The sequence below is a fragment of the Hyla sarda genome, unplaced genomic scaffold, assembly GCF_029499605.1.
Source record: "Hyla sarda isolate aHylSar1 unplaced genomic scaffold, aHylSar1.hap1 scaffold_412, whole genome shotgun sequence".
In the NCBI taxonomy this organism is placed as follows: domain Eukaryota; kingdom Metazoa; phylum Chordata; class Amphibia; order Anura; family Hylidae; genus Hyla; species Hyla sarda.
In genome coordinates this window covers 234897-254749 of record NW_026610427.1, presented here as the reverse complement: position 1 = coordinate 254749, position 19853 = coordinate 234897, and the positions used below count along the sequence as shown (strand labels likewise).

The window sequence follows — 19853 nt, the reverse complement described above, 5'->3', positions numbered from 1 at the left end:
CCTAATTGACAAAATAAGATTAATGCTTATGAAGAAATATAAAATCTCATCCCTTCCCCAATATCGCGCCACACCCCTACCCCTTAATTCCCTGGTTGAACGTGATGGACATATGTCTTTTTTCGACCGTACTAACTATGTAACTATGTAACATAACATGGGGGGGGGGGGTCTCCTGGCTGTTCACACAGGTGTGTCATTGCTGTACATTGACCATGCATTGCTTCTGTGGTATTGCAAAGGCAAAGACAAATGCTTCCAGCCATCCATTGCACTAATGGATTGGTCATCAGCTGGCTGTCTATGTCCCGCATCAATATAGACCAAAGTACAGAGGGTTAGGCTATGCTATTGTGCACCTACCTGATGCATCAGAAGGTGCGAGGCCCTTGCTAAATTCTGTGCACAGACTTTGAGATCTATGCTTTAGACTGTATCTAAACCTGCTCCAACATGGACTGACATTCTGGCCTACTTTCAGCCGATGCGACTTGTCTGTCGCTGAACAGTCGCTTTTTATGTATTCAGCACCTATGTATAATGTTGTAAAAATGCTCTAGAAGCTAAAGTCGCAGAAATGTCACACATATTTGGCCTGCAACTTTCTGTGCGACAAATTCAGACAGGAAAAATCAGTATAAATCCTTAGAAAATTATCCCCCAGTGTCTCCATCTGCTGGCGGTATTGAATAAGCATTGCTGCACTGATGGGGTATGCATTAGACGAAAAAAAAGAAGAAAAAGAAGAATAATACGGCCAGAAAAGAGGCGAAAAGGAGAAAAACGTAAAAAAACGTGAAAAAAAAGTAAGAGGAAGAGAAGGGAAAAAAAGGTGGAAATGGGTTTAAAAGTGATTTCGGCGGAGAAATATATATATATATATATATATATATATATATATATATATATATATGCGCACACACACACATAGATATAAACGTATTCTCCGTTGAGATATTGCAGCCGCTGCTGTGTCCAGGCCCAGGAGCCTTAGCACTGTGCTGTGATGTCACTCAATACCACTGACATCACTAGGTGTAAACAACATCTCTCCTTTGCTGTGTATGTGACTATGGAGCTGTTTGGTGATGTCGTCTATTACGGCCTTCATAGAAGCAACAGGAGATTGTTGCATCCATCTTGAACCCTCAGAACTACAGTGCTATGATGTCACTCACTTCCACAGGCCTTGCAGAGTGTAAACAACAACAACCCAGCTTTGTTGTGTATGTAACCAAAGGGATTTGTGATGTCACCTAGAACCTTCACAGCAGCGACAGCTTTATGAGGAGCATCCCTGAGCAGAACCATCACCGCCATAGGTTGTCAAATAACCCGGATTTAACCCACACAGGTAAGTCCAATGGGGTGCAGGCATGTCCTCTATGCTTACAGCTTCCCGTGGGTGTTGGTTTGATACCGTTTGGGGACAGCCAAGGAGGCATCTGCAGGCAACAAAGGTAGGTGTGTGCTTGTGTGTGTGTTTCCTATGCAGATCCTAAGCCCAGTGTCACATGCAAGTAGGAGGAGTAAGAAGGGTTCCTGGCAAATCCGGGTTATGGATTGCATTTAAAAAGGCCCCGTGGGAGTGCAATGGGCCCCTGTCTTGCTGCTTAGCAATAACTGCTTAGCAATAATGGTATGGGTTTAGGTTCTGCTGTGTGTACTGGTGGTTGACTGCCCCCCAGCCCAGAGTGTGCATGGAAAATTGTCTGGCAGCCTCCCTGACAGCAAGCAGTGATAGTGCCCATGAAGGGGACCTTGTTGGGCCCGCCCCTTTCACGGTTATCGCTTCTCGGCCTTTTGGCTAAGATCAAGTGTAGTATCTGTTCTTATCAGTTTAATATCTGATACGTCCCCTATCTGGGGACCATATATTAAATGGATTTTTGAGAACGGGGGCCGATTTCGAAGCTTGCTTCCGTCGCCCTATGCATTGACCCGATATGGCAGTATCTTCGGGTACAGTGCACCACCCCCTTACAGGGTTAAAAAGAAAGATTCCTACTTTCATTGCTACCTGCTTGCTGGCTAGCCAGCTAGCCAGCCCTGTGGGCCTTGCTGCTGCTGCAGCCAAAAAACAAAAGGTGGTGCTGCTGCTGCTTCTGCTGCTTCTGCTTCTGCTTGTGTCTGGCCCCTGTTGGAGCGTCCAGGCACAGGACTTCTGCTGCTGCTGACTAAATGGCCTCCTTAATTGGATCATTTGAGTAGCCAGCACACCTGTGCAGGTAGGGCATGACATGATAGGCAGCTGCCTTGATAGCGGGTGGGTGCTGAATGTTCCTAATTGACAAAATAAGATTAATGCTTATGAAGAAATATAAAATCTCATCCCTTCCCCAATATCGCGCCACACCCCTACCCCTTAATTCCCTGGTTGAACGTGATGGACATATGTCTTTTTTCGACCGTACTAACTATGTAACTATGTAACATAACATGGGGGGGGGGGGGTCTCCTGGCTGTTCACACAGGTGTGTCATTGCTGTACATTGACCATGCATTGCTTCTGTGGTATTGCAAAGGCAAAGACAAATGCTTCCAGCCATCCATTGCACTAATGGATTGGTCATCAGCTGGCTGTCTATGTCCCGCATCAATATAGACCAAAGTACAGAGGGTTAGGCTATGCTATTGTGCACCTACCTGATGCATCAGAAGGTGCGAGGCCCTTGCTAAATTCTGTGCACAGACTTTGAGATCTATGCTTTAGACTGTATCTAAACCTGCTCCAACATGGACTGACATTCTGGCCTACTTTCAGCCGATGCGACTTGTCTGTCGCTGAACAGTCGCTTTTTATGTATTCAGCACCTATGTATAATGTTGTAAAAATGCTCTAGAAGCTAAAGTCGCAGAAATGTCACACATATTTGGCCTGCAACTTTCTGTGCGACAAATTCAGACAGGAAAAATCAGTATAAATCCTTAGAAAATTATCCCCCAGTGTCTCCATCTGCTGGCGGTATTGAATAAGCATTGCTGCACTGATGGGGTATGCATTAGACGAAAAAAAAGAAGAAAAAGAAGAATAATACGCCCAGAAAAGAGGCGAAAAGGAGAAAAACGTAAAAAAACGTGAAAAAAAAGTAAGAGGAAGAGAAGGGAAAAAAAGGTGGAAATGGGTTTAAAAGTGATTTCGGCGGAGAATATATATATATATATATATATATATATATATATATATATATATGCGCACACACACACATAGATATAAACGTATTCTCCGTTGAGATATTGCAGCCGCTGCTGTGTCCAGGCCCAGGAGCCTTAGCACTGTGCTGTGATGTCACTCAATACCACTGACATCACTAGGTGTAAACAACATCTCTCCTTTGCTGTGTATGTGACTATGGAGCTGTTTGGTGATGTCGTCTATTACGGCCTTCATAGAAGCAACAGGAGATTGTTGCATCCATCTTGAACCCTCAGAACTACAGTGCTATGATGTCACTCACTTCCACAGGCCTTGCAGAGTGTAAACAACAACAACCCAGCTTTGTTGTGTATGTAACCAAAGGGATTTGTGATGTCACCTAGAACCTTCACAGCAGCGACAGCTTTATGAGGAGCATCAGCACTGCTCTGCCTGAGCAGAACCATCACCGCCATAGGTTGTCAAATAACCCGGATTTAACCCACACAGGTAAGTCCAATGGGGTGCAGGCATGTCCTCTATGCTTACAGCTTCCCGTGGGTGTTGGTTTGATACCGTTTGGGGACAGCCAAGGAGGCATCTGCAGGCAACAAAGGTAGGTGTGTGCTTGTGTGTGTGTTTCCTATGCAGATCCTAAGCCCAGTGTCACATGCAAGTAGGAGGAGTAAGAAGGGTTCCTGGCAAATCCGGGTTATGGATTGCATTTAAAAAGGCCCCGTGGGAGTGCAATGGGCCCCTGTCTTGCTGCTTAGCAATAATGGTATGGGTTTAGGTTCTGCTGTGTGTACTGGTGGTTGACTGCCCCCCAGCCCAGAGTGTGCATGGAAAATTGTCTGGCAGCCTCCCTGACAGCAAGCAGTGATAGTGCCCATGAAGGGGACCTTGTTGGGCCCGCCCCTTTCACGGTTATCGCTTCTCGGCCTTTTGGCTAAGATCAAGTGTAGTATCTGTTCTTATCAGTTTAATATCTGATACGTCCCCTATCTGGGGACCATATATTAAATGGATTTTTGAGAACGGGGGCCGATTTCGAAGCTTGCTTCCGTCGCCCTATGCATTGACCCGATATGGCAGTATCTTCGGGTACAGTGCACCACCCCCTTACAGGGTTAAAAAGAAAGATTCCTACTTTCATTGCTACCTGCTTGCTGGCTAGCCAGCTAGCCAGCCCTGTGGGCCTTGCTGCTGCTGCAGCCAAAAAACAAAAGGTGGTGCTGCTGCTGCTTCTGCTGCTTCTGCTTCTGCTTGTGTCTGGCCCCTGTTGGAGCGTCCAGGCACAGGACTTCTGCTGCTGCTGACTAAATGGCCTCCTTAATTGGATCATTTGAGTAGCCAGCACACCTGTGCAGGTAGGGCATGACATGATAGGCAGCTGCCTTGATAGCGGGTGGGTGCTGAATGTTCCTAATTGACAAAATAAGATTAATGCTTATGAAGAAATATAAAATCTCATCCCTTCCCCAATATCGCGCCACACCCCTACCCCTTAATTCCCTGGTTGAACGTGATGGACATATGTCTTTTTTCGACCGTACTAACTATGTAACTATGTAACATAACATGGGGGGGGGGGTCTCCTGGCTGTTCACACAGGTGTGTCATTGCTGTACATTGACCATGCATTGCTTCTGTGGTATTGCAAAGGCAAAGACAAATGCTTCCAGCCATCCATTGCACTAATGGATTGGTCATCAGCTGGCTGTATATGTCCCGCATCAATATAGACCAAAGTACAGAGGGTTAGGCTATGCTATTGTGCACCTACCTGATGCATCAGAAGGTGCGAGGCCCTTGCTAAATTCTGTGCACAGACTTTGAGATCTATGCTTTAGACTGTATCTAAACCTGCTCCAACATGGACTGACATTCTGGCCTACTTTCAGCCGATGCGACTTGTCTGTCGCTGAACAGTCGCTTTTTATGTATTCAGCACCTATGTATAATGTTGTAAAAATGCTCTAGAAGCTAAAGTCGCAGAAATGTCACACATATTTGGCCTGCAACTTTCTGTGCGACAAATTCAGACAGGAAAAATCAGTATAAATCCTTAGAAAATTATCCCCCAGTGTCTCCATCTGCTGGCGGTATTGAATAAGCATTGCTGCACTGATGGGGTATGCATTAGACGAAAAAAAAGAAGAAAAAGAAGAATAATACGCCCAGAAAAGAGGCGAAAAGGAGAAAAACGTAAAAAAACGTGAAAAAAAGTAAGAGGAAGAGAAGGGAAAAAAAGGTGGAAATGGGTTTAAAAGTGATTTCGGCGGAGAAATATATATATTATATATATATATATATATATATATATATATATGCGCACACACACACATAGATATAAACGTATTCTCCGTTGAGATATTGCAGCCGCTGCTGTGTCCAGGCCCAGGAGCCTTAGCACTGTGCTGTGATGTCACTCAATACCACTGACATCACTAGGTGTAAACAACATCTCTCCTTTGCTGTGTATGTGACTATGGAGCTGTTTGGTGATGTCGTCTATTACGGCCTTCATAGAAGCAACAGGAGATTGTTGCATCCATCTTGAACCCTCAGAACTACAGTGCTATGATGTCACTCACTTCACAGGCCTTGCAGAGTGTAAACAACAACAACCCAGCTTTGTTGTGTATGTAACCAAAGGGATTTGTGATGTCACCTAGAACCTTCACAGCAGCGACAGCTTTATGAGGAGCATCAGCACTGCTCTGCCTGAGCAGAACCATCACCGCCATAGGTTGTCAAATAACCCGGATTTAACCCACACAGGTAAGTCCAATGGGGTGCAGGCATGTCCTCTATGCTTACAGCTTCCCGTGGGTGTTGGTTTGATACCGTTTGGGGACAGCCAAGGAGGCATCTGCAGGCAACAAAGGTAGGTGTGTGCTTGTGTGTGTGTTTCCTATGCAGATCCTAAGCCCAGTGTCACATGCAAGTAGGAGGAGTAAGAAGGGTTCCTGGCAAATCCGGGTTATGGATTGCATTTAAAAAGGCCCCGTGGGAGTGCAATGGGCCCCTGTCTTGCTGCTTAGCAATAATGGTATGGGTTTAGGTTCTGCTGTGTGTACTGGTGGTTGACTGCCCCCAGCCCAGAGTGTGCATGGAAAATTGTCTGGCAGCCTCCCTGACAGCAAGCAGTGATAGTGCCCATGAAGGGGACCTTGTTGGGCCCGCCCCTTTCACGGTTATCGCTTCTCGGCCTTTTGGCTAAGATCAAGTGTAGTATCTGTTCTTATCAGTTTAATATCTGATACGTCCCCTATCTGGGGACCATATATTAAATGGATTTTTGAGAACGGGGGCCGATTTCGAAGCTTGCTTCCGTCGCCCTATGCATTGACCCGATATGGCAGTATCTTCGGGTACAGTGCACCACCCCCTTACAGGGTTAAAAAGAAAGATTCCTACTTTCATTGCTACCTGCTTGCTGGCTAGCCAGCTAGCCAGCCCTGTGGGCCTTGCTGCTGCTGCAGCCAAAAAACAAAAGGTGGTGCTGCTGCTGCTTCTGCTGCTTCTGCTTGTGTCTGGCCCCTGTTGGAGCGTCCAGGCACAGGACTTCTGCTGCTGCTGACTAAATGGGCCTCCTTAATTGGATCATTTGAGTAGCCAGCACACCTGTGCAGGTAGGGCATGACATGATAGGCAGCTGCCTTGATAGCGGGTGGGTGCTGAATGTTCCTAATTGACAAAATAAGATTAATGCTTATGAAGAAATATAAAATCTCATCCCTTCCCCAATATCGCGCCACACCCCTACCCCTTAATTCCCTGGTTGAACGTGATGGACATATGTCTTTTTTCGACCGTACTAACTATGTAACTATGTAACATAACATGGGGGGGGGGGGTCTCCTGGCTGTTCACACAGGTGTGTCATTGCTGTACATTGACCATGCATTGCTTCTGTGGTATTGCAAAGGCAAAGGACAAATGCTTCCAGCCATCCATTGCACTAATGGATTGGTCATCAGCTGGCTGTCTATGTCCCGCATCAATATAGACCAAAGTACAGAGGGTTAGGCTATGCTATTGTGCACCTACCTGATGCATCAGAAGGTGCGAGGCCCTTGCTAAATTCTGTGCACAGACTTTGAGATCTATGCTTTAGACTGTATCTAAACCTGCTCCAACATGGACTGACATTCTGGCCTACTTTCAGCCGATGCGACTTGTCTGTCGCTGAACAGTCGCTTTTTATGTATTCAGCACCTATGTATAATGTTGTAAAAATGCTCTAGAAGCTAAAGTCGCAGAAATGTCACACATATTTGGCCTGCAACTTTCTGTGCGACAAATTCAGACAGGAAAAATCAGTATAAATCCTTAGAAAATTATCCCCAGTGTCTCCATCTGCTGGCGGTATTGAATAAGCATTGCTGCACTGATGGGGTATGCATTAGACAAAAAAAAGAAGAAAAAGAAGAATAATACGCCCAGAAAAGAGGCGAAAAGGAGAAAAACGTAAAAAACGTGAAAAAAAAGTAAGAGGAAGAGAAGGGAAAAAAAGGTGGAAATGGGTTTAAAAGTGATTTCGGCGGAGAAATATATATATATATATATATATATATATATATATATATATATATATGCGCACACACACACATAGATATAAACGTATTCTCCGTTGAGATATTGCAGCCGCTGCTGTGTCCAGGCCCAGGAGCCTTAGCACTGTGCTGTGATGTCACTCAATACCACTGACATCACTAGGTGTAAACAACATCTCTCCTTTGCTGTGTATGTGACTATGGAGCTGTTTGGTGATGTCGTCTATTACGGCCTTCATAGAAGCAACAGGAGATTGTTGCATCCATCTTGAACCCTCAGAACTACAGTGCTATGATGTCACTCACTTCCACAGGCCTTGCAGAGTGTAAACAACAACAACCCAGCTTTGTTGTGTATGTAACCAAAGGGATTTGTGATGTCACCTAGAACCTTCACAGCAGCGACAGCTTTATGAGGAGCATCAGCACTGCTCTGCCTGAGCAGAACCATCACCGCCATAGGTTGTCAAATAACCCGGATTTAACCCACACAGGTAAGTCCAATGGGGTGCAGGCATGTCCTCTATGCTTACAGCTTCCCGTGGGTGTTGGTTTGATACCGTTTGGGGACAGCCAAGGAGGCATCTGCAGGCAACAAAGGTAGGTGTGTGCTTGTGTGTGTGTTTCCTATGCAGATCCTAAGCCAGTGTCACATGCAAGTAGGAGGAGTAAGAAGGGTTCCTGGCAAATCCGGGTTATGGATTGCATTTAAAAAGGCCCCGTGGGAGTGCAATGGGCCCCTGTCTTGCTGCTTAGCAATAATGGTATGGGTTTAGGCTCTGCTGTGTGTACTGGTGGTTGACTGCCCCCCAGCCCAGAGTGTGCATGGAAAATTGTCTGGCAGCCTCCCTGACAGCAAGCAGTGATAGTGCCCATGAAGGGGACCTTGTTGGGCCCGCCCCTTTCACGGTTATCGCTTCTCGGCCTTTTGGCTAAGATCAAGTGTAGTATCTGTTCTTATCAGTTTAATATCTGATACGTCCCCTATCTGGGGACCATATATTAAATGGATTTTTGAGAACGGGGGCCGATTTCGAAGCTTGCTTCCGTCGCCCTATGCATTGACCCGATATGGCAGTATCTTCGGGTACAGTGCACCACCCCCTTACAGGGTTAAAAAGAAAGATTCCTACTTTCATTGCTACCTGCTTGCTGGCTAGCCAGCTAGCCAGCCCTGTGGGCCTTGCTGCTGCTGCAGCCAAAAAACAAAAGGTGGTGCTGCTGCTGCTTCTGCTTCTGCTTGTGTCTGGCCCCTGTTGGAGCGTCCAGGCACAGGACTTCTGCTGCTGCTGACTAAATGGCCTCCTTAATTGGATCATTTGAGTAGCGCCAGCACACCTGTGCAGGTAGGGCATGACATGATAGGCAGCTGCCTTGATAGCGGGTGGGTGCTGAATGTTCCTAATTGACAAAATAAGATTAATGCTTATGAAGAAATATAAAATCTCATCCCTTCCCCAATATCGCGCCACACCCCTACCCCTTAATTCCCTGGTTGAACGTGATGGACATATGTCTTTTTCGACCGTACTAACTATGTAACTATGTAACATAACATGGGGGGGGGGGTCTCCTGGCTGTTCACACAGGTGTGTCATTGCTGTACATTGACCATGCATTGCTTCTGTGGTATTGCAAAGGCAAAGACAAATGCTTCCAGCCATCCATTGCACTAATGGATTGGTCATCAGCTGGCTGTCTATGTCCCGCATCAATATAGACCAAAGTACAGAGGGTTAGGCTATGCTATTGTGCACCTACCTGATGCATCAGAAGGTGCGAGGCCCTTGCTAAATTCTGTGCACAGACTTTGAGATCTATGCTTTAGACTGTATCTAAACCTGCTCCAACATGGACTGACATTCTGGCCTACTTTCAGCCGATGCGACTTGTCTGGTCGCTGAACAGTCGCTTTTATGTATTCAGCACCTATGTATAATGTTGTAAAAATGCTCTAGAAGCTAAAGTCGCAGAAATGTCACACATATTTGGCCTGCAACTTTCTGTGCGACAAATTCAGACAGGAAAAATCAGTATAAATCCTTAGAAAATTATCTCCCAGTGTCTCCATCTGCTGGCGGTATTGAATAAGCATTGCTGCACTGATGGGGTATGCATTAGACGAAAAAAAAGAAGAAAAAGAAGAATAATACGCCCAGAAAAGAGGCGAAAAGGAGAAAAACGTAAAAAAACGTGAAAAAAAGTAAGAGGAAGAGAAGGGAAAAAAAGGTGGAAATGGGTTTAAAAGTGATTTCGGCGGAGGAAATATATATATATATATATATATATATATATATATATATATATATATATATATATATGCACACACACACACATAGATATAAACGTATTCTCCGTTGAGATATTGCAGCCGCTGCTGTGTCAGGCCCAGGAGCCTTAGCACTGTGCTGTGATGTCACTCAATACCACTGACATCACTAGGTGTAAACAACATCTCTCCTTTGCTGTGTATGTGACTATGGAGCTGTTTGGTGATGTCGTCTATTACGGGCCTTCATAGAAGCAACAGGAGATTGTTGCATCCATCTTGAACCCTCAGAACTACAGTGCTATGATGTCACTCACTTCCACAGGCCTTGCAGAGTGTAAACAACAACAACCCAGCTTTGTTGTGTATGTAACCAAAGGGATTTGTGATGTCACCTAGAACCTTCACAGCAGCGACAGCTTTATGAGGAGCATCAGCACTGCTCTGCCTGAGCAGAACCATCACCGCCATAGGTTGTCAAATAACCCGGATTTAACCCACACAGGTAAGTCCAATGGGGTGCAGGCATGTCCTCTATGCTTACAGCTTCCCGTGGGGTGTTGGTTTGATACCGTTTGGGGACAGCCAAGGAGGCATCTGCAGGCAACAAAGGTAGGTGTGTGCTTGTGTGTGTGTTTCCTATGCAGATCCTAAGCCCAGTGTCACATGCAAGTAGGAGGAGTAAGAAGGGTTCCTGGCAAATCCGGGTTATGGATTGCATTTAAAAAGGCCCCGTGGGAGTGCAATGGGCCCCTGTCTTGCTGCTTAGCAATAATGGTATGGGTTTAGGTTCTGCTGTGTGTACTGGTGGTTGACTGCCCCCCAGCCCAGAGTGTGCATGGAAAATTGTCTGGCAGCCTCCCTGACAGCAAGCAGTGATAGTGCCCATGAAGGGGACCTTGTTGGGCCCGCCCCTTTCACGGTTATCGCTTCTCGGCCTTTTGGCTAAGATCAAGTGTAGTATCTGTTCTTATCAGTTTAATATCTGATACGTCCCCTATCTGGGGACCATATATTAAATGGATTTTTGAGAACGGGGGCCGATTTCGAAGCTTGCTTCCGTCGCCCTATGCATTGACCCGATATGGCAGTATCTTCGGGTACAGTGCACCACCCCCTTACAGGGTTAAAAAGAAAGATTCCTACTTTCATTGCTACCTGCTTGCTGGCTCTAGCCAGCCCTGTGGGCCTTGCTGCTGCTGCAGCCAAAAAACAAAAGGTGGTGCTGCTGCTGCTTCTGCTGCTTCTGCTTCTGCTTGTGTCTGGCCCCTGTTGGAGCGTCCAGGCACAGGACTTCTGCTGCTGCTGACTAAATGGCCTCCTTAATTGGATCATTTGAGTAGCCAGCACACCTGTGCAGGTAGGGCATGACATGATAGGCAGCTGCCTTGATAGCGGGTGGGTGCTGAATGTTCCTAATTGACAAAATAAGATTAATGCTTATGAAGAAATATAAAATCTCATCCCTTCCCCAATATCGCGCCACACCCCTACCCCTTAATTCCCTGGTTGAACGTGATGGACATATGTCTTTTTTCGACCGTACTAACTATGTAACTATGTAACATAACATGGGGGGGGGGGGGGTCTCCTGGCTGTTCACACAGGTGTGTCATTGCTGTACATTGACCATGCATTGCTTCTGTGGTATTGCAAAGGCAAAGACAAATGCTTCCAGCCATCCATTGCACTAATGGATTGGTCATCAGCTGGCTGTCTATGTCCCGCATCAATATAGACCAAAGTACAGAGGGTTAGGCTATGCTATTGTGCACCTACCTGATGCATCAGAAGGTGCGAGGCCCTTGCTAAATTCTGTGCACAGACTTTGAGATCTATGCTTTAGACTGTATCTAAACCTGCTCCAACATGGACTGACATTCTGGCCTACTTTCAGCCGATGCGACTTGTCTGTCGCTGAACAGTCGCTTTTTATGTATTCAGCACCTATGTATAATGTTGTAAAAATGCTCTAGAAGCTAAAGTCGCAGAAATGTCACACATATTTGGCCTGCAACTTTCTGTGCGACAAATTCAGACAGGAAAAATCAGTATAAATCCTTAGAAAATTATCCCCCAGTGTCTCCATCTGCTGGCGGTATTGAATAAGCATTGCTGCACTGATGGGGTATGCATTAGACGAAAAAAAAGAAGAAAAAGAAGAATAATACGCCCAGAAAAGAGGCGAAAAGGAGAAAAACGTAAAAAAACGTGAAAAAAAAGTAAGAGGAAGAGAAGGGAAAAAAAGGTGGAAATGGGTTTAAAAGTGATTTCGGCGGAGAAATATATATATATATATATATATATATATATATATATATATATATATGCGCACACACACACATAGATATAAACGTATTCTCCGTTGAGATATTGCAGCCGCTGCTGTGTCCAGGCCCAGGAGCCTTAGCACTGTGCTGTGATGTCACTCAATACCACTGACATCACTAGGTGTAAACAACATCTCTCCTTTGCTGTGTATGTGACTATGGAGCTGTTTGGTGATGTCGTCTATTACGGCCTTCATAGAAGCAACAGGAGATTGTTGCATCCATCTTGAACCCTCAGAACTACAGTGCTATGATGTCACTCACTTCCACAGGCCTTGCAGAGTGTAAACAACAACAACCCAGCTTTGTTGTGTATGTAACCAAAGGGATTTGTGATGTCACCTAGAACCTTCACAGCAGCGACAGCTTTATGAGGAGCATCAGCACTGCTCTGCCTGAGCAGAACCATCACCGCCATAGGTTGTCAAATAACCCGGATTTAACCCACACAGGTAAGTCCAATGGGGTGCAGGCATGTCCTCTATGCTTACAGCTTCCCGTGGGTGTTGGTTTGATACCGTTTGGGGACAGCCAAGGAGGCATCTGCAGGCAACAAAGGTAGGTGTGTGCTTGTGTGTGTGTTTCCTATGCAGATCCTAAGCCCAGTGTCACATGCAAGTAGGAGGAGTAAGAAGGGTTCCTGGCAAATCCGGGTTATGGATTGCATTTAAAAAGGCCCCGTGGGAGTGCAATGGGCCCCTGTCTTGCTGCTTAGCAATAATGGTATGGGTTTAGGTTCTGCTGTGTGTACTGGTGGTTGACTGCCCCCCAGCCCAGAGTGTGCATGGAAAATTGTCTGGCAGCCTCCCTGACAGCAAGCAGTGATAGTGCCCATGAAGGGGACCTTGTTGGGCCCGCCCCTTTCACGGTTATCGCTTCTCGGCCTTTTGGCTAAGATCAAGTGTAGTATCTGTTCTTATCAGTTTAATATCTGATACGTCCCCTATCTGGGGACCATATATTAAATGGATTTTTGAGAACGGGGGCCGATTTCGAAGCTTGCTTCCGTCGCCCTATGCATTGACCCGATATGGCAGTATCTTCGGGTACAGTGCACCACCCCCTTACAGGGTTAAAAAGAAAGATTCCTACTTTCATTGCTACCTGCTTGCTGGCTAGCCAGCTAGCCAGCCCTGTGGGCCTTGCTGCTGCTGCAGCCAAAAAACAAAAGGTGGTGCTGCTGCTGCTTCTGCTGCTTCTGCTTCTGCTTGTGTCTGGCCCCTGTTGGAGCGTCCAGGCACAGGACTTCTGCTGCTGCTGACTAAATGGCCTCCTTAATTGGATCATTTGAGTAGCCAGCACACCTGTGCAGGTAGGGCATGACATGATAGGCAGCTGCCTTGATAGCGGGTGGGTGCTGAATGTTCCTAATTGACAAAATAAGATTAATGCTTATGAAGAAATATAAAATCTCATCCCTTCCCCAATATCGCGCCACACCCCTACCCCTTAATTCCCTGGTTGAACGTGATGGACATATGTCTTTTTTCGACCGTACTAACTATGTAACTATGTAACATAACATGGGGGGGGGGGTCTCCTGGCTGTTCACACAGGTGTGTCATTGCTGTACATTGACCATGCATTGCTTCTGTGGTATTGCAAAGGCAAAGACAAATGCTTCCAGCCATCCATTGCACTAATGGATTGGTCATCAGCTGGCTGTCTATGTCCCGCATCAATATAGACCAAAGTACAGAGGGTTAGGCTATGCTATTGTGCACCTACCTGATGCATCAGAAGGTGCGAGGCCCTTGCTAAATTCTGTGCACAGACTTTGAGATCTATGCTTTAGACTGTATCTAAACCTGCTCCAACATGGACTGACATTCTGGCCTACTTTCAGCCGATGCGACTTGTCTGTCGCTGAACAGTCGCTTTTTATGTATTCAGCACCTATGTATAATGTTGTAAAAATGCTCTAGAAGCTAAAGTCGCAGAAATGTCACACATATTTGGCCTGCAACTTTCTGTGCGACAAATTCAGACAGGAAAAATCAGTATAAATCCTTAGAAAATTATCCCCCAGTGTCTCCATCTGCTGGCGGTATTGAATAAGCATTGCTGCACTGATGGGGTATGCATTAGACGAAAAAAAAGAAGAAAAAGAAGAATAATACGCCCAGAAAAGAGGCGAAAAGGAGAAAAACGTAAAAAAACGTGAAAAAAAAGTAAGAGGAAGAGAAGGGAAAAAAAGGTGGAAATGGGTTTAAAAGTGATTTCGGCGGAGAAATATATATATATATATATATATATATATATATATATATATATATATATATATATATGCACACACACACACATAGATATAAACGTATTCTCCGTTGAGATATTGCAGCCGCTGCTGTGTCCAGGCCCAGGAGCCTTAGCACTGTGCTGTGATGTCACTCAATACCACTGACATCACTAGGTGTAAACAACATCTCTCCTTTGCTGTGTATGTGACTATGGAGCTGTTTGGTGATGTCGTCTATTACGGCCTTCATAGAAGCAACAGGAGATTGTTGCATCCATCTTGAACCCTCAGAACTACAGTGCTATGATGTCACTCACTTCCACAGGCCTTGCAGAGTGTAAACAACAACAACCCAGCTTTGTTGTGTATGTAACCAAAGGGATTTGTGATGTCACCTAGAACCTTCACAGCAGCGACAGCTTTATGAGGAGCATCAGCACTGCTCTGCCTGAGCAGAACCATCACCGCCATAGGTTGTCAAATAACCCGGATTTAACCCACACAGGTAAGTCCAATGGGGTGCAGGCATGTCCTCTATGCTTACAGCTTCCCGTGGGTGTTGGTTTGATACCGTTTGGGGACAGCCAAGGAGGCATCTGCAGGCAACAAAGGTAGGTGTGTGCTTGTGTGTGTGTTTCCTATGCAGATCCTAAGCCCAGTGTCACATGCAAGTAGGAGGAGTAAGAAGGGTTCCTGGCAAATCCGGGTTATGGATTGCATTTAAAAAGGCCCCGTGGGAGTGCAATGGGCCCCTGTCTTGCTGCTTAGCAATAATGGTATGGGTTTAGGTTCTGCTGTGTGTACTGGTGGTTGACTGCCCCCCAGCCCAGAGTGTGCATGGAAAATTGTCTGGCAGCCTCCCTGACAGCAAGCAGTGATAGTGCCCATGAAGGGGACCTTGTTGGGCCCGCCCCTTTCACGGTTATCGCTTCTCGGCCTTTTGGCTAAGATCAAGTGTAGTATCTGTTCTTATCAGTTTAATATCTGATACGTCCCCTATCTGGGGACCATATATTAAATGGATTTTTGAGAACGGGGGCCGATTTCGAAGCTTGCTTCCGTCGCCCTATGCATTGACCCGATATGGCAGTATCTTCGGGTACAGTGCACCACCCCCTTACAGGGTTAAAAAGAAAGATTCCTACTTTCATTGCTACCTGCTTGCTGGCTAGCCAGCTAGCCAGCCCTGTGGGCCTTGCTGCTGCTGCAGCCAAAAAACAAAAGGTGGTGCTGCTGCTGCTTCTGCTGCTTCTGCTTCTGCTTGTGTCTGGCCCCTGTTGGAGCGTCCAGGCACAGGACTTCTGCTGCTGCTGACTAAATGGCCTCCTTAATTGGATCATTTGAGTAGCCAGCACACCTGTGCAGGTAGGGCATGACATGATAGGCAGCTGCCTTGATAGCGGGTGGGTGCTGAATGTTCCTAATTGACAAAATAAGATTAATGCTTATGAAGAAATATAAAATCTCATCCCTTCCCCAATATCGCGCCACACCCCTACCCCTTAATTCCCTGGTTGAACGTGATGGACATATGTCTTTTTTCGACCGTACTAACTATGTAACTATGTAACATAACATGGGGGGGGGGGTCTCCTGGCTGTTCACACAGGTGTGTCATTGCTGTACATTGACCATGCATTGCTTCTGTGGTATTGCAAAGGCAAAGACAAATGCTTCCAGCCATCCATTGCACTAATGGATTGGTCATCAGCTGGCTGTCTATGTCCCGCATCAATATAGACCAAAGTACAGAGGGTTAGGCTATGCTATTGTGCACCTACCTGATGCATCAGAAGGTGCGAGGCCCTTGCTAAATTCTGTGCACAGACTTTGAGATCTATGCTTTAGACTGTATCTAAACCTGCTCCAACATGGACTGACATTCTGGCCTACTTTCAGCCGATGCGACTTGTCTGTCGCTGAACAGTCGCTTTTTATGTATTCAGCACCTATGTATAATGTTGTAAAAATGCTCTAGAAGCTAAAGTCGCAGAAATGTCACACATATTTGGCCTGCAACTTTCTGTGCGACAAATTCAGACAGGAAAAATCAGTATAAATCCTTAGAAAATTATCCCCCAGTGTCTCCATCTGCTGGCGGTATTGAATAAGCATTGCTGCACTGATGGGGTATGCATTAGACGAAAAAAAAGAAGAAAAAGAAGAATAATACGCCCAGAAAAGAGGCGAAAAGGAGAAAAACGTAAAAAAACGTGAAAAAAAAGTAAGAGGAAGAGAAGGGAAAAAAAGGTGGAAATGGGTTTAAAAGTGATTTCGGCGGAGAAATATATATATATATATATATATATATATATATATATATATATATATATGCACACACACACACATAGATATAAACGTATTCTCCGTTGAGATATTGCAGCCGCTGCTGTGTCCAGGCCCAGGAGCCTTAGCACTGTGCTGTGATGTCACTCAATACCACTGACATCACTAGGTGTAAACAACATCTCTCCTTTGCTGTGTATGTGACTATGGAGCTGTTTGGTGATGTCGTCTATTACGGCCTTCATAGAAGCAACAGGAGATTGTTGCATCCATCTTGAACCCTCAGAACTACAGTGCTATGATGTCACTCACTTCCACAGGCCTTGCAGAGTGTAAACAACAACAACCCAGCTTTGTTGTGTATGTAACCAAAGGGATTTGTGATGTCACCTAGAACCTTCACAGCAGCGACAGCTTTATGAGGAGCATCAGCACTGCTCTGCCTGAGCAGAACCATCACCGCCATAGGTTGTCAAATAACCCGGATTTAACCCACACAGGTAAGTCCAATGGGGTGCAGGCATGTCCTCTATGCTTACAGCTTCCCGTGGGTGTTGGTTTGATACCGTTTGGGGACAGCCAAGGAGGCATCTGCAGGCAACAAAGGTAGGTGTGTGCTTGTGTGTGTGTTTCCTATGCAGATCCTAAGCCCAGTGTCACATGCAAGTAGGAGGAGTAAGAAGGGTTCCTGGCAAATCCGGGTTATGGATTGCATTTAAAAAGGCCCCGTGGGAGTGCAATGGGCCCCTGTCTTGCTGCTTAGCAATAATGGTATGGGTTTAGGTTCTGCTGTGTGTACTGGTGGTTGACTGCCCCCCAGCCCAGAGTGTGCATGGAAAATTGTCTGGCAGCCTCCCTGACAGCAAGCAGTGATAGTGCCCATGAAGGGGACCTTGTTGGGCCCGCCCCTTTCACGGTTATCGCTTCTCGGCCTTTTGGCTAAGATCAAGTGTAGTATCTGTTCTTATCAGTTTAATATCTGATACGTCCCCTATCTGGGGACCATATATTAAATGGATTTTTGAGAACGGGGGCCGATTTCGAAGCTTGCTTCCGTCGCCCTATGCATTGACCCGATATGGCAGTATCTTCGGGTACAGTGCACCACCCCCTTACAGGGTTAAAAAGAAAGATTCCTACTTTCATTGCTACCTGCTTGCTGGCTAGCCAGCTAGCCAGCCCTGTGGGCCTTGCTGCTGCTGCAGCCAAAAAACAAAAGGTGGTGCTGCTGCTGCTTCTGCTGCTTCTGCTTCTGCTTGTGTCTGGCCCCTGTTGGAGCGTCCAGGCACAGGACTTCTGCTGCTGCTGACTAAATGGCCTCCTTAATTGGATCATTTGAGTAGCCAGCACACCTGTGCAGGTAGGGCATGACATGATAGGCAGCTGCCTTGATAGCGGGTGGGTGCTGAATGTTCCTAATTGACAAAATAAGATTAATGCTTATGAAGAAATATAAAATCTCATCCCTTCCCCAATATCGCGCCACACCCCTACCCCTTAATTCCCTGGTTGAACGTGATGGACATATGTCTTTTTTCGACCGTACTAACTATGTAACTATGTAACATAACATGGGGGGGGGGGTCTCCTGGCTGTTCACACAGGTGTGTCATTGCTGTACATTGACCATGCATTGCTTCTGTGGTATTGCAAAGGCAAAGACAAATGCTTCCAGCCATCCATTGCACTAATGGATTGGTCATCAGCTGGCTGTCTATGTCCCGCATCAATATAGACCAAAGTACAGAGGGTTAGGCTATGCTATTGTGCACCTACCTGATGCATCAGAAGGTGCGAGGCCCTTGCTAAATTCTGTGCACAGACTTTGAGATCTATGCTTTAGACTGTATCTAAACCTGCTCCAACATGGACTGACATTCTGGCCTACTTTCAGCCGATGCGACTTGTCTGTCGCTGAACAGTCGCTTTTTATGTATTCAGCACCTATGTATAATGTTGTAAAAATGCTCTAGAAGCTAAAGTCGCAGAAATGTCACACATATTTGGCCTGCAACTTTCTGTGCGACAAATTCAGACAGGAAAAATCAGTATAAATCCTTAGAAAATTATCCCCCAGTGTCTCCATCTGCTGGCGGTATTGAATAAGCATTGCTGCACTGATGGGGTATGCATTAGACGAAAAAAAAGAAGAAAAAGAAGAATAATACGCCCAGAAAAGAGGCGAAAAGGAGAAAAACGTAAAAAAACGTGAAAAAAAAGTAAGAGGAAGAGAAGGGAAAAAAAGGTGGAAATGGGTTTAAAAGTGATTTCGGCGGAGAAATATATATATATATATATATATATATATATATATATATATATATGCGCACACACACACATAGATATAAACGTATTCTCCGTTGAGATATTGCAGCCGCTGCTGTGTCCAGGCCCAGGAGCCTTAGCACTGTGCTGTGATGTCACTCAATACCACTGACATCACTAGGTGTAAACAACATCTCTCCTTTGCTGTGTATGTGACTATGGAGCTGTTTGGTGATGTCGTCTATTACGGCCTTCATAGAAGCAACAGGAGATTGTTGCATCCATCTTGAACCCTCAGAACTACAGTGCTATGATGTCACTCACTTCCACAGGCCTTGCAGAGTGTAAACAACAACAACCCAGCTTTGTTGTGTATGTAACCAAAGGGATTTGTGATGTCACCTAGAACCTTCACAGCAGCGACAGCTTTATGAGGAGCATCAGCACTGCTCTGCCTGAGCAGAACCATCACCGCCATAGGTTGTCAAATAACCCGGATTTAACCCACACAGGTAAGTCCAATGGGGTGCAGGCATGTCCTCTATGCTTACAGCTTCCCGTGGGTGTTGGTTTGATACCGTTTGGGGACAGCCAAGGAGGCATCTGCAGGCAACAAAGGTAGGTGTGTGCTTGTGTGTGTGTTTCCTATGCAGATCCTAAGCCCAGTGTCACATGCAAGTAGGAGGAGTAAGAAGGGTTCCTGGCAAATCCGGGTTATGGATTGCATTTAAAAAGGCCCCGTGGGAGTGCAATGGGCCCCTGTCTTGCT

The 19853-nt window shown here is 45.8% G+C and overlaps 8 non-coding genes across 8 annotated transcripts; all 8 read left to right on the top strand.

Annotated features, from left to right (window-relative positions):
- The first annotated feature begins 1787 nt into the window (after positions 1–1787).
- LOC130333529 (U2 spliceosomal RNA) lies at positions 1788–1978 on the top strand. The gene has a single exon (XR_008875701.1). It is a non-coding gene; the product is annotated as a U2 spliceosomal RNA (small nuclear RNA).
- Positions 1979–4065: 2087 nt separating this feature from the next.
- LOC130333528 (U2 spliceosomal RNA) lies at positions 4066–4256 on the top strand. The gene has a single exon (XR_008875700.1). It is a non-coding gene; the product is annotated as a U2 spliceosomal RNA (small nuclear RNA).
- A 2082-nt stretch (positions 4257–6338) lies between these two features.
- LOC130333527 (U2 spliceosomal RNA) lies at positions 6339–6529 on the top strand. The gene has a single exon (XR_008875699.1). It is a non-coding gene; the product is annotated as a U2 spliceosomal RNA (small nuclear RNA).
- A 2081-nt stretch (positions 6530–8610) lies between these two features.
- LOC130333526 (U2 spliceosomal RNA) lies at positions 8611–8801 on the top strand. The gene has a single exon (XR_008875698.1). It is a non-coding gene; the product is annotated as a U2 spliceosomal RNA (small nuclear RNA).
- A 2091-nt stretch (positions 8802–10892) lies between these two features.
- LOC130333525 (U2 spliceosomal RNA) lies at positions 10893–11083 on the top strand. Its single transcript, XR_008875697.1, has one exon. It is a non-coding gene; the product is annotated as a U2 spliceosomal RNA (small nuclear RNA).
- A 2085-nt stretch (positions 11084–13168) lies between these two features.
- Positions 13169–13359, top strand: LOC130333524 (U2 spliceosomal RNA). The gene has a single exon (XR_008875696.1). It is a non-coding gene; the product is annotated as a U2 spliceosomal RNA (small nuclear RNA).
- Positions 13360–15457: 2098 nt separating this feature from the next.
- On the top strand, positions 15458–15648 carry LOC130333523 (U2 spliceosomal RNA). Its single transcript, XR_008875695.1, has one exon. It is a non-coding gene; the product is annotated as a U2 spliceosomal RNA (small nuclear RNA).
- Positions 15649–17738: 2090 nt separating this feature from the next.
- Positions 17739–17929, top strand: LOC130333521 (U2 spliceosomal RNA). The gene has a single exon (XR_008875694.1). It is a non-coding gene; the product is annotated as a U2 spliceosomal RNA (small nuclear RNA).
- Positions 17930–19853: the final 1924 nt, after the last annotated feature.